The sequence below is a fragment of the Bombus impatiens genome, unplaced genomic scaffold (assembly GCF_000188095.3).
Source record: "Bombus impatiens unplaced genomic scaffold, BIMP_2.2 scf_0733, whole genome shotgun sequence".
Classification (NCBI taxonomy): domain Eukaryota; kingdom Metazoa; phylum Arthropoda; class Insecta; order Hymenoptera; family Apidae; genus Bombus; species Bombus impatiens.
In genome coordinates, this window is record NT_177152.1 from 76,445 (window position 1) to 92,056 (window position 15,612).

The window sequence follows — 15,612 nt, forward strand, 5'->3', positions numbered from 1 at the left end:
AAAAACGACATGGACGACGACGACGGCATCATTGTATTAACACGGTCGAATGGAAATTACAGCGACCTGGTCATCTGGACGTTTCGTGGGCGCGTTTACGACGTCGTTTCCCCACTTTTAATGAACAATGAGCGCGGCGAACGTTTTCTCTATGGCTCCGTTTTATCGCCGTCGTACCGAATAATAGTACGCTAGTACACTTCACGTTTTTTTATTCCTTCTCTCTTTCTATCTCTCATGATCTTATTTTATTTTCTCAATATTAAGAATTCTTTCAGAGATTTAGGAATAATTTTTCATTGAACTGTCATCTTATTTTTAGTATTACAGGCAATTTATTGACTTTTTCGTTTTCCATTCCACAGATTCATTTGAAAAAGTTCATTGTGTATTTCTAATTCGCCAAGCGTAAAGAACGAAATTTCGTTAGGATTCCGGTTAGGCCCTGTATTTGCTATGGTATTACAATGGTACTACGTATCTATATCATAGTATGATTGCATATTGTATTACGTGGGTCTAACCGAAAATGTCCTTTTAGTTTGATTAGGGGAAATTACTGTGAATGGGCCCTAAAGGGAGCGATAGGGGAGATTCACTATCGTAGGGAACTATCGTTTTTCTGTTGATGGTCATTTAGTGATTTCTTCCTTGTCCGAGAAATTTTATTTGCGAATAAATGTATTTTTTTTTTAAACTACAGTTAAAGCGATTACATGTTATTATTTATTACTATTTTTCTTTTTTCATAGACTTTCTGCCCCCTCGTGTTAAGACTAACTTCCCGTTATATTTCTCTTTGCTTTACACTTATGGTCTACCTCTCTAAGTTTAACATTTTTTATACTTAATATTTAGACTTAAAACCTGCAACCTAAACTTAACCTTAAAATGTTCTTATATTCTTTATTCTCTACGCTTTTACTACATATATTCTCGAAGCGCCCAAACTTCGGCAATATACACATCCAATCGGAAACATAAAATAGACTGCCTCTTATTTAATAATATTATATTTTATTTAAGTAATCTAAAATAATATTAAATATTTTTACAAATTAGAGTTTGTAATATCTTGAAAATGTCCATAAATAAATATGGTAATTATTCGGAACAGGAGCGACCTCATTGTTTGCAATAACCGTGAAAAATATTGTCAAGATCGAGATTCTGAACAATCTTTTCCTATACATAATCGTACCCACGCTCTAATTACTAAGATAGTCGCAAAGAATTTCAATTAAATTTAGGTTACGATTATATCTCATTCTGGAGTAAGCAGCCGCATTTTTATATGGTCTAACCTAAACCATTGATAGTATAGATAACCATTTTTAATGTCGTATGTATAAAAAAAATAGAAAAATCAATGAATCGTAGGTTGGACTAGAGTTGGGAACGCTTGAAATAATTTTCGATGAATCAATTGATGTATGGAATGTTGTACTTTATTTTGATTTCTATTCGGTGAAAAATGTGTCATATATACGTACCGTCATTGAAAAATTATATACAGAATAAAAGGTTATAAAATGAATTGTTAAATAATACATATTGTATTAAATATAAATTACGTTATATTTCGAAAACTATTGCCACGTCGCAATTATATGTATAGAAGAAAAAATGTTCAGAACATTGATCTTGACAATATATTTTAACATATTTAAATTTTAATATTTGTAGTTAAAATGATATATTTGTAGTTGCTTGGGTTTCGATCGTGTTTTTTACTTAAAGACGAAAATAAAGAACTGTATCCTCTCATTAGTGAGCATATAAGTAGAGAAAATCCTGATTTAAATTGCAATTATTGCTTGAAATAAAAATTACAAAGTCTTATTTTACAAAGTTTTATATTTATTACAAAGTTTTATATTTATAGTGCTCCAAAGTACATTTTTAATTTCATATTATAGAAAAAATATCATAGAACCACTAATAGAAAGGAATGATTATAAAAAAGATAGAATGGAATTAAAACTCTTTGTAATACAAATTTAGAATAATTATTTCCTTGTATATACATATACATAAATATATATATATATATATATATATATATATATATGGTTATCATTGTAAATAATTAATAATTTTCATAGATTCTCTTGCGATATAGTGTTTCAGACATTTTTATACTCTTCTCTAAAATCAATGTATAATATTTAGTTTACTATCAGTTAACTACATCATACTTTTCCATCAACTTGTATCTGCTTTATCGACAAGGAAACATACGATGCCAATAACATGCACCCTTTACTAAATGAAAGACATAGTTCCTTGCGATCGGTCGTAAAAGTTTTAAACGTCAATGCATTAACTCAAGATTTATTAGCACTAAACCGCACTTTATTCGCGAGTAAAACAAACGAAAATATGTACTATGGCTATCCATAAAGAGAAACGAAAGACATAAAATAATAATTTCTCCTGGCTGGTTTCGCTGAAATAAGATTAGTTCATTTTCTACAGGTATTGTATATTATATTATGTATTATATGTTCGTATATTTCATTTTCCAAAAATATTATTTAAATTAGAAAATGGTCAGCGACGAAGAAACAGAGACACTTAACACTTCACAATTAGCAATTTATAATAACAAATTAACAATACAATGATTCTCAACGATTTTACGAGCCGCGTTCTCTGTGCCCGTTCTTCTCATGTAATTCTGTCTCTTCTGTTCTGTCCTTTAACCAGTAAATTATTTTCTAACGCTCCCTCTCTTTGTGACAATATTCAACCTTCTTCAAATTAAGAACATGTGAAATGCGGATTTCAATTTCACTACAAATCGAACTCCGACATATGGATACATATATTACAGAGTTACGTATATCTAGGTATAAAAAACTAACTTGTTACGAACAATTTTTTATGGAAGTAAAGTTCCTTTAGAATATTTTTATAAAATGAGCCTCTCACAAGCCAATTTGAGCAATTCTACTTTTTATGCAATTCATTTTCACCTGTTTTATCAGTTGTATCTGTTTTACTATTACACATTAGCATTTAAAAATCAGTTGAATCACATAATATGCTATTAAACGTAATTACGATAATAATGAGGAATAAAATCACTCCTAATCATTCATAATTTTCTAATTAAAACACGTCCGTTTGAAACAAACAAACAAACAAACACATACATACACACACGTATAAATATACAAATATTAATAGAATAATGTATAATATAATAATAATATAATAGAAAATATTAATATAATTTCCGACTCACACTGAGTTCTAAAGGGTTAATTAAATCAAGCTTCCCTTTCTACATACATAGAACAGTTACTCAGCTAAGACAGTAAGTTCCTTTCCATAATTCGGAATAGTCCGACCGCTCAGCGTAGAAAATCGTCGGCCACGAGAAACTTTCTAAGTGCAGACTGCATAATCCATTGCATGTCGACGCGTGCGCACGTGTTCACGTTCCAACTCTAGCTATTGTGACGCACATAAACAATCATATAACAACATATACAGTTGTCTGTGTGTTTGTACGCGGTCAACTTTCAACTTCGATGCAAATGTAACAGGTAGTACGGCGAAGGAAATGTGAGAAAGTAACGATGCTTTGTCACATGTATAATCCGTTCTTTCAACCTTGATGATACGATGTGTGATAAAGTTCGTCATGCTTGGAATTGGTCTTTTTTTTAAATGGGATCTGCCCGCGGAGGTATTATGAAAGATTAGTGAATAGTGAAAGTTTGGTTGATCCGCCAGCGATTTGTGGCGTGGCTGATAGAGACGGAAAATTGTACTTCGCGCGCTCATATGTTGAACTATTGAATTTGTAGAATATATGGTGCAATAGAGAAATTGGAATTCATTTTACTTCATCCTTAAATAGTATCGTTCTATTGTAGATGACTACATGATTTATATTAGATTACTAAAATTTAGGGAATTTTCTCTTCTTTTGTATTTTAATATAAAAAAGGTAATTAATATAAAAATAGATTAAAACTGTCGAGTTTCCAGCATATAGTTAACATTTTCCACCCGATGCATGCACTCGTTTCTACATAAGATAATTTTAGAATGAAACGAAGTGTAGGATTATGGTTCATAAGATAAGATTTAACATGGCTTTACTAAATTATCCAGTAACACGAATTACACGAAGATGCAGTGAATTTATAGACCTCTATTTGCTACTTTGTTTCTCGATAAATTATGAAACTCTATAAATTATGAATTTATTATGAATTTCAAACAAGTGAGATCTCTCATAATAGAATTTTTAATTTCGACAAAAGACCATCATTTTAAAAGTTGCATAAAAATCACATAAGTTTATGGAATCTTTACTTGTATTATGTACAATATTTACTGTGTACAATATTGTTCTATATCTTGTTACGATTTAATAGGATGGTTTTAACAATCTGCGAATTTTTCTAATGCTAATGCTAATAAAATATTCTTTATCTGATATAACGATATAATTATTCATATAATTATTCCGTGAGAATTGATAAATTTGTTAGCGTAATAAATATGTATTGGGGTATGACATATTAATAATTTGATTATTGATAATATAATAAAATTATCTTCTAAATCTATTTCTATTGATTGTTATTCTCTATTGATTAAACGTCTTTTTAACGATTTAAATCGATTATTACGTTTTATATATAAGACCAGAAAATATTCTAATATTTGAATCTCTCTCAGAAGCTAAACTAATTAACTCCACTTTGTATTAATTTCTTACCTTCATCACATAATTATACGATTAATCCAATCTCAATAGAATCAAATAGAGTCTAAGGTAGATTTAAAAAGCAGTGTTTGTGATATCATCACTTTACGTATTTTTCAATTTGTGTAGCTAATTAATATGATTTCTGTAATTGAAATTTGTAATCTTATAATAATTTCTAATTTAAATTCTTCATCCATAAGTATAATCTACAAAAAATATATGATATAAAAATGATCGCTCGTGTATGTAACAAAACACACACACATAAAGATTTAAATAACAAAAATTTTGAATACGACTGATTTGTTTACATACATGTGTATAGAACGTTTGAAGTGGTATTATATAAAGGGTTTCGGAACTGATGAAAGTTCCTCATAGCTTCTGCGATTGTTCAGAATAATATAAATTAGATTAGCTTCGATAATGTCTGTCTGTTGGCCAGCTTCCAAAGCTTCAACATTACGTTTCATCAGTCTTTCAGAGTACAGTGTTCACACTATTTTTCACTTTGCATGCCGCGATCGTGTACGTTGATGGATGTTCTGAGAATGTCCCTCGGTGTCCCACGAACGAATAGAGATAAATCTGAGACAGTTTGTACATTATCGTACGCGATACTTCAACCTGACAAACGCTCGGTTTACCGTCCGTATTTTCTAGGTATAATTATTAATCACAAATGGATACGAGCGCGTGTTTAGATTCCACGAGGCTGCTCACCTACGCTTGGAACCAAACCAAAACCTCCACGATTTGAATTATAAAATTATGAAAATTTACAATTTTTATTTTGAATTTACACTATTCGATTTTTATAGATTAAAAATTATTATAAATTATAAGTGAGGGATTTAAATTATAAATTACTAGGTAATTATCGTTATCTTCACCTCACGGATTTCAGTGATTTTTGAATATCTTATAGAAATAAACATTTTGAACAACTTTTTCCTTTACATATAACCACTACTCGGCCTTAGTTTCCGAGAAATCTGCAAAAAACTGGCGGTACTATTCAGTGAATTCTGCCTATAATTGTGCATTCGTGACAGCGTATGCATGAGTTTGGTTACCGGTCGCCGTGCCGTGAGGCGGTCGAATAAAATAGCATCTATCCCTAAACTATAAACGAAAGATAAAAATTAGGTTTGAGACTTATCCGGCCTCCTCATGGCACGGTGACAAGCAATCAATACTAACGCATACGTCACAAGATACATGTTACGGACGCACAATTATAGGCTGAATTCATTGTAGTGGCATCGACAGTTTTTTATAAATATCTCGGAAACTATATAAGACCGAGCGACACCTACGTGTACAAGTAAAAGTTATTCAGTATCATGTCCCGGAGAACATACAAAATTATCGAAATTCGAAAGAGCGGGAACTTTCTAAATAATTATCAAACATTTTACAATCTATTCTAAATGGAGTTATCATATCGCAAAGTTTGAAATATATTATTTGTGAAAAAAAAGAGAGGAACAAATCTACCTACAAATTTATCTCAATAATTTAAAAATTTAACCCTTTGCGCTCGAGAGGCGACTCTCAGTCGTTACGGCGTTTCAGGCGGCAACTCGAGTGGCGAGTGAGAAGCAACAGTCTCTGTTTATGCTAGATTTCGACATCTCCAATTGATGAGAGCGCAGTATTGGTTCGTAAATAGGTTCATTAGATTTTTATGCTCTTTATTAGGAAGTGTAAAGCGTTACACTTTAAAATGGAGATAAATTATTTAATCCCAAACTTTTCCGAAACTATGGTTCTGACAACGTTTTCGACGTTAATTCAAATTCGGTCATGGAAAAATTACTATAGTTTAGAAACCCTAAAAAATGGATTTCGGAAGTGAAATTAGCTCAAACAAAGATGAATTTGATTTTAAACTGTTGAGAAACGAGATATAGTTGATAGTATTCATGAAAGAATTGTTGATAGTGAACATGAAAGCAGTGATGGAGATAGTGATACTGTTATCACATTCAATTTGGCAAACATGGCATAATGTCACCAAGGAAGAATTTTGGCCAAACCAAGGATGCATCTTGGTGAATGCTTTATGAATTATCATACAAAAAAATACAGTAATTAATATTACAAAATCATATTTTCAAAGATGTAAATATAGATAAGTTATTAGAATTTAATGTTTTTGTAAATTAATTTGTATATAAAATCATTTTATGCTGCCTGTAAGACACTCGTCACGTATGCGCAAAATCATTTTGAGTTTCTACTTAGCCTGACCGAAAAAGTCGTCGAGCGCAAAAAATTAATAACATACGATAATATGTAATGGAAGCTCACTATATCTAGAATAATTTTGTATTATTAATTGTACAGAATTAAAAGCAAATCTAATTTCCTGTAAATTAAAAACAGTTTCGAAGCTTAAGAAAGAATCTTTGTTTCTGCAACAATACAGTAATACAGAAATTCTAACTCTAGATCTGATAATAGAAAATGTTCAATTTCTCTAAAGAAAAGATTAATAAAATAGTAATATAATCAATAGAACTGCATTTAAATTTTCAAGTAATTTTTGCTCGGGGAATTCCATGAACGATGACAGAGTGGTTATGACAAATCAAGCATCAGGCCAACAGGATGCAGAAAGAGAGGGCGCGAAAGAAAGGGGGGAGTAACAAGTCGACGAAGAGAAAATACCAATGAGACTTCTCAACGCGATACAAACGTAGTTAATGACTGGTTCGTTAATCTAATCTAGCCGATAATAATAATACGTGAAAACGATACTGTATATTCCGGTGTCTGATTACCAGACTTATTACCAGACAGATATATTCCGGAGCTTCTTTGTCGAACTGACGGAATGCAGGCGAAAGAAAGATAGCGAAAATCTTACTACTCATCTTGGAGGTTTTGTAATTTTTTAAAATTGTAATCGCATGCTTAACAGCAGATTACAGTAGACGAGAAATTAAATTTAAAATTGGAATTCGATTTTTGTCTAATAGAATGATATAGAATTTAAAGAATTAGTCGTAATAATAAAAGCTTTAATATGTTTGTAATTTTATTTTATAATTTTAAATATTGTCTGTTATTGAGGTATTGAAAAGGTATTGAGATATGTATTAAGTTTTAATACTGTGCTTACAGAAGTTTCTTGTTATGAGGCCATTGTATTAGATTAATTCGATACATTGTAAAAAGGATTTTATATTGTTTCAAAATTAATTCTTTTCTTTTGAAATTACGTATTAAAGACATATATATGGAGATACTTTTATCACAATTTAACGTTGACTTTTACATTTACTATATTTATTTTGAGATTATATTTATTGAGGTATATAATTATATATTTCCATTTTATTTTCATCTTGATTATAATTATTTATATACAATATATTTATACAAACATAATAGAGACTATTATCTGTTCTAGTGTTAAAAGAATTTGAATAAATTACACCGATATATTTAAGTTGACTTTATCCAATAAGTAACAATATAGGCCATTACTAAGGCAATGATATTCATTAAAAATCCACGAAACGGTACTTTTCTTTATTAGTACTGGGTCCTTCCTTGCAACCGCACGGCACGGCGGTTTCTTCAGCTTGCAAGCGGTTTATCATAACATCGGTCTCTTAGTGATTTATATGTGAAACCTTTTCGTTCTAGTTTTATTTTTATACTAAGGTAGATTTATTTCTGACAGTATATACGCCTGTGCATTTACACCGTGTTACAGAAATTGCAAATTTATCGTTATTGAGATCTTCCTATCATTCATGTTATCTACCTCTCATTCACGTCCTATTCTTTTAAACGGTAATTAATAAAAATTTATATTTTACACAGTTTCTTTATTGACGTTCTTACTTTTTTAATAGGTACATAATTTGTGAAAATAAGTAGTAATTACTAAAGTTATAACTAGGATTTGTTATTAATTGAAAGTTGAATAAGTTAACTGTATGTGATACTAAAATACTATAAAATGAATGATAAAATGTATAATAATTTTATGTTGTATGTTTATTAAAGTTTTTTAATTCTGTACATGTGTAAAAGGAGATTGTGACTCGGATGTAAATTAACACAAAACAAACATTAACACAAAAAGAATATGTTTTATATTCATAAGAATTGTCGAACTTTCGATATTTTTATTATGGTACAATTACTTTTATAGAACTGCTCACTTAGAATGATTATGTTGTAATTAATTTCTAATAGAATTTATTAAATATTATGTTTATAGAACAGTAGAATTAATAGATAATGCAGTATAAAGTAATTGCAGTAAATTGTATAAATACTAAAATTTACCAAACTTACCGTTTGCAATAAAATTTTGCAGTATAATATAGAATTTCTTAAACATTATTTCAATGGTAGATTAGTAAATTGCGGATATTTATTCTGAATTGTTCGCCATTTTATAATATGTAGTGCTAAATTGTTAAAACCGACAATTTCTAACTTTTAATCAGCATCAGTACGTGGAAGTCGCAATTTGGAATCGAGTCATTGAAATGTTGTTTCGATTCACAGCAAAACGGATAACGATCAGGTAGAATGAGGGGTCTGGACGTTCACGGCCCCTCATCCTGAAGAGAGTCGACGCGAGTAGTTTTCATTAGGACTCGAATTGGCCTCGGAGAAGCGTGGTTTGGTTGGATCTTGCACGGAGGGCCGTCTAAGTATATCCATGTTATTTCTGGCGGGAGCTGACGCACTGTTTCTCTCCTCATCGCCTCTCTCTTCTCTATTCGCGTCTTCCAAAGAATTATTCTCGTGTAAGCAAAGCACGATACACTTGGATCGAAATTATTTCGCTTCTCGAGAATTCGATGTCTGAAGCTGATCTTCTTTATAGTGTTCATTGCCACGGTGCTTGATGATTTTCGAAGAAACTGAAGTTGCGAAAAAAAAAAAAGGAAAAAACAGCAAGGTCGACTTATTTATGCTATATACATCTATTACACTTATGTAGATAAAGATGAAGGATTTCATGCCAAGTATCAATTAATATTAACATAACTGTTGAATATGTAGAAAATTGTGAGAACTTGTTATAGTAGTATTTAACTGTCGTTAATCTTGTAACACCTCGATTTGACAATATTAAGTTTATAATCATGGAAATATGTATTAGAATACGCATCTTTCCAACTTAATATAACGATTAACTTTCGAACAATGTAAATAAATAGAATGTTGCTTTTCATTACTAAAAACGTGGTATTATATAAACAAAAGTACCATACATTTACTATATATTTTTAATATGCTCTTTGAATTCGTCATAATGCTCCGTATAATACACAAAAGGTACCAACATGTATACATATAGTGTCATTTATAAAATTCAAATCGTAGCCAATATTTTAATGTTATGACTAGCAATATTTTTTAAATTACGAATGAGTGAAACAATATTGCTCTCAATGCTTTAATTCGCTTTATGCTTTGATACCTGTTCCAAATTGTATTCGACGTTATTTATTGCAGTAGTATGATTGCTTCTACGCAGGGTTTGGCTATATACAATATTGGGGTATATACAAGTGGATATGGTATAATAGCTTGTAAAAAAATAAGAATATGTAGAATAACATTTTTTTATATGTCGCTTTATCTTCAAGGATATCCAGTTTGAAAGTTTATTGAGTATCGGACGAGAAAATGTTGTTCTATATTTTATATTTACTTACATGCTACCTGTCCAGTCTCTCGAATTCGTCAAAGTTGGAATTGGTTCTGATGAATATATTCGTAAATGGAAGACTGAAACTGAGTTAAATTATCATAACTGAATAGTAGTATTTAGTTGATATACAGTCACTTACAAAAGTCCCCGCATCTCCTGTAAAATGATTTTTATTAAAATAAATGGAAAATAAAATACTACAAAGCATTATTATAAAGTTGGTACGTTCTCTACCAAAGACTGAAACTTGTTTTATTGTTGCTTTGTACATAAGAACATAAATATGTTGTTTTATGACGCTATAGTCTGAAGAGTTATATTATTGTTTTATTTGTTACTATCATTATATTTTCATCAGGCATACATTTCTGAAGCCTTTTAAAAAAAAGTCATTGGAAGCTTCATTCACAAAGATTTTTGCGTCTTCATTATAATAGAATTCAATTATAAACTGCTACTTTTTATTAATGCTATTAATGAAAGTCAACGATACAAACTTTCCACTTCCTTCACAAGTTTTATAACATTCTTTAATCAGTTTATAATGAAAAAAGTATATATAATCCTGTTAATATTAGTTACGAACTCGAAATCAGTCAGATTGAAAAATGGTAAGTTTATGCTGCATGAAATTAAGTTAGATACAGCAATAAACGAGTGAATAAAACAAGAAGATAACTGTACTTTCAGTTATAATTAAGATCCAAGGGCGAGGTAAACTATATACCATCGTAAATCTAACAACGAATACAATAGAAGTGGATGCAAGATAAAGAATAGTGCATTATCCATGAATATAAATGTTCAACGATTCGTAGATTACTTTCACATATTTTGGAAGTATATGTTGTAAATGGCATACTTAGTGAACTAAGTCAACTACAAACATTATCATATTATCTTTCTCGGCGAATTTGGTATAAAATAAACAGTATACTGCAGATTAGAACATTATTTGAATAAAACATTTGAATAATCATTATTTAAAAAATATATGATCTTATGTAATTAGTTTGAAATAATTTACGATTTCAGTAAATGTTTATTGATAACATTTTTCAGATAGTTGCGAAGTGCATTATACACATTAGCATTATCAAGAAGTAATTGAATTATAATTTAAATGTTGTCACGTTTTAAGCACAATGATTTGGATATATATTTTATGATACAAGCGTATACAAAATATAACATTTAAAACTCAATTCATAATTTTCATAGAAATTTTATTGATTTACAATAATGTAATTTTAGGAATTTTAGAAGATTTTGTATTTCTCTTGTAATTTAAAATAATTTTCCTTGTACTTTGACTTCCTTGGTATAAGTTCTATCCTTTATTACGCTAATTAGTAGCTTTAATGCTAAATGTGGCAATACTTCTATTTTTATATTAATGTATTCTAAATTTATCCTTGCATTTATTCTTCACAATTAAATATCGAAATTTGTTCTGCGCAATTTTATCTGTTTCTTTGATGCTCAAATCTAACAGCTTTCAAATTTCTTAAAACAAATCAATAAATTTCTCCAGTCTCACAATTAACATTCTAAAAACTTTATACACGAAAAATATTCCAAAAATCAATCAACGTGGAAGCTTGTTTTATCCTTGAATCTAGTTTCGGCAAGGATAGACAGCAACGAAGGCAAGTAATAGCCGCGTAAAAGCCAGGCAACGATTCTCGTGGAGAGAGAAGCAGCAAGCGTAGCAGCGCTGCGTGCGTTACGACGACGATCATGGGTCCCCGTGACTTCATGGCTCGACATGAATTATTCATTGGGGCCGTGGCAGCCGTTGGGCCCTCCGCTCACGTGATCCACCGTCAGATTGTATAGCCAGTCTATACATATGTATACAACGCACCTATGATCGCGTGTGCGAGCGTACTCGCGAGCATCGAGCATCCTCTGCCTTCTCTCCTTTCTCCTTTCGTCACTCATTTTACACTACCGCTTGTAAGTATCCGGACACTTTGCTCGATTTGCAATAACTGTACGTAGCCATTACGAAAATGTGCGAATTAATGAGAAATTAATAACAAACCGCGATAATTATCACCTTCTTGTGGAATTAATGTAATGAATTGGAATCGATGAAAATGAAATTAATGGAATGAATTAATGATTGTTTTAAATTGTTTATTGAAATTGTTGTTGGCTGTGGGAAGCATGTAAATAAGAATATTTTATTTTTATATGAGAATTTCGAACAAAATCGCATATTTAAAATTTTGGAATTATAACTTTTTAATTTATCATAACAAATCGTGCAATCAAAAGATATTCTACATGTGTGTAACATCAACACTATTATCATTAGACTGCCCATATTTATGCAAATTCATGTTTTTATGAATATAATTAAAAAATGGGATCTAGAGAATTGTTTCATCTAGGATATTATAATAAATGCTATAATCTAAATATTTTATATATTTTTGCATACGTGCATTTTATAGGATTTTACAGATTCAAATCTCCTATAGACGTAGAAAAATTCGTAGTCTAATTAATCGCTATTATGCCATAGATTATAAATTCCCAAAGAGTAGATCGCAAAATATAAGAGTATAATATAATATAAGAAGAAAATGTACATGTTCATGAGTATGAGTAGTGTACATGTTCATTAGGAGAATTTTATTTATCGAAAATTGACGGATGAATAATCCAAAAATGATAATTTCATAAAAGTTTGAGAACCTGTGACAAAGATAAATCACAAATAATAATTGCTTATTATATTAATTATCCCATAATATATAATCATATATATTATGTAATAGTATATGTAGTACTAGTGTAATATATAGTGTACTAGTGTTATATATATATATTACGAGAAATTTGAACATGCAACATTGTACATAATTCGTATAATATGCAAAAATATAATATCCAAAATAAAGTATATATTATAATATTTGGCAAATAAAGCAAGTTTCTATTTAAACTCTATTCCTTTAGTTATGTTTACGAAATTATAAAAATGCACAAAATTCAGCAGACTATTGTACATATAGTTATACATGCATACATATTTATATCGTAATAAAAAATCTAAAATTTGTCCTTGTCTAGTAAAAAATATGCAAATGAGTATACTTTAATGTCCTTAATGGGTACAGTTAGTAGATATATATTTGACATTTACGTTAATATCATTTTTTCTCATTCGTTTTAAAGTTATATAACGTGGGCAGTCCAAGAGGCAGACCATGCCAAACGAACGATTAACCTCGAACTTGCCACGACCTCCGACGCCCGTTTACGTTTCCCATCCGCTTGCTCTCAGTATTCTGTGGAACCAGCGAATAGTTTCATTTGCTTGATAGTCGTCAATCACGATCAGTCTCCGGTGCCTGTTTTCATATCATATCATGTTTGTAGCAATTTAACTCCAAATTAAACGTTTATTCTGGCCTGTCCTCTTGATTTCATCTCATTCGACTTTTCGTTACTATATAACTTCTGTTATGATATTAGGATTGTCAAGAATTGCTGATTTTTATGTTCATATTTACTGAAGTTATAAAAATTCTCAAGATTTACAGAAAAAGAATTTCTAGAGCTAGACAAATGTTTTGTAAGATACGAAAGTAATACTAAATTTTGAGAACTATGAAAAAGTTCAAAAGCGAAAATTACGAAAATATTGAGAAATTACATAGATAATTACATAAAGCTTCGAAAATTATTAAAAATGTCAAACGCTGCTAAAAAAAACTTCAAAGGTTACAAAAACTGCAAAGCTGTACAAAAAATATCATAAATTACTGAAAACTTGGAAATATATCTGTGATATTAAACAATTTGAATAGTTAAAAGTTACGTAACATTACGAAAATTATGAAAAATTTTAGAAGCTAGATTTTTTAAAAACAATTTTTGTTTTTACCTACAAAAATATTTAGAAGCTAGAAAGTTTTCCTAAAAACTTATTTGTATTAATCGTATTGATTAAGGCGATAGTTATTAGTTAAAGTCTAGCATTAGAATTGTGATACTAAAGGAGAGGATTGGCGGAGTGAGGTATGTTTAACGATTTCTTGAAAATTAGCCGTGGATTGTCTAGAGTCTAGGTGGAGCGTGAGAAGAGAATACAGGGAGAAAGAGGAGATGGTAACGGCAACGATGAGAAGTAGCTTAGCGTCATTGAAAGGTCAACACTATCAAGTGCACACTTGTCGCCCGGCTCGTTTACAATGCACGCTGCATCCCGAGCGGCGAGCACGTCGCTTTTCTACGGTTCGTTCACCCCGTACCGAAATTTCTTTTCAAAGTATCGCGTTCCTCGCGGACAGGAAGAACGTCCAAGGCTACAGATTCCTCTCCAGTGCTATGTAGGGTTATTTACAAAAAACGAAATATATGTATTTAGAGTTATATAATTCTTTATTATTCGTATAGTAGGTGAAGAACGTACAATATATAAAAATATGCAATATATGGTAAATATAGAACGTACAGAAAATATAAATGGCATGGCACATTTACTAAGAGTAGAATGTGTATATGAAGTGGAGTGTAATTCTTAGTGTTGGTATATGGCATATAGGAATTTTATATGGAAATATATGCAATATATAAAAATATAAAAAGTCGTCGATTCTCCAGAAGAGCGAGACATCTCAAAGATGGCCAGTTTTGAGATACCTACAAAAATTGACTAAAAGTAAAATATTTAGTAGAATATAATATTCACTACAATATTCAGTAAATAATATTACAATATATAACGTTCCAGGTATTGTTTATATATGTAATATATAATATATGTATTTTATATTTACATTTTGTAATACTGTAATATTGTTTATTGTTTACTATATTATTGTAATATTTATCATATTTACATTATATACATGCAGTATATATATTGTAATATGTAAACATTATATAGTAAACAATATTTAATACAGCTAATTATTTAATAAAATCATATTATTCAACAAAAAGAATATCGCAATTCGCAAAAACTGCTTAACTTTTTTCTAAGTAGTAAGTAATATACATAAGCAATATTTTTCTCTCAATTCAAAGTATATTAATGGAATTATATAAAAAGAAAAATGTTTTTATCGTTAGAAGGTTGAGTAATAAATAATTTTCTACTTGGAATCTTCTATTTCAAATCGATTTTTTTAAATTAAAAAATTACTTTCCTTAAGTGCGTCATTCC

At 30.0% G+C, this 15,612-nt stretch overlaps 1 protein-coding gene and 1 long non-coding RNA gene across 9 annotated transcripts in view; both read left to right on the forward strand.

The window, feature by feature from the left end:
* LOC100741755 (protein scalloped) overlaps positions 1 to 15,612 on the forward strand; it is a 345,993-nt gene that overhangs the window by 30,497 nt on the left and 299,884 nt on the right. The gene's annotated exons all lie outside the window — the stretch shown is intronic.
* On the forward strand, positions 8,849 to 9,640 carry LOC117152154. The gene is made up of 2 exons (XR_004462433.1): positions 8,849 to 9,513; positions 9,594 to 9,640. It is a non-coding gene; the product is annotated as an uncharacterized LOC117152154 (long non-coding RNA).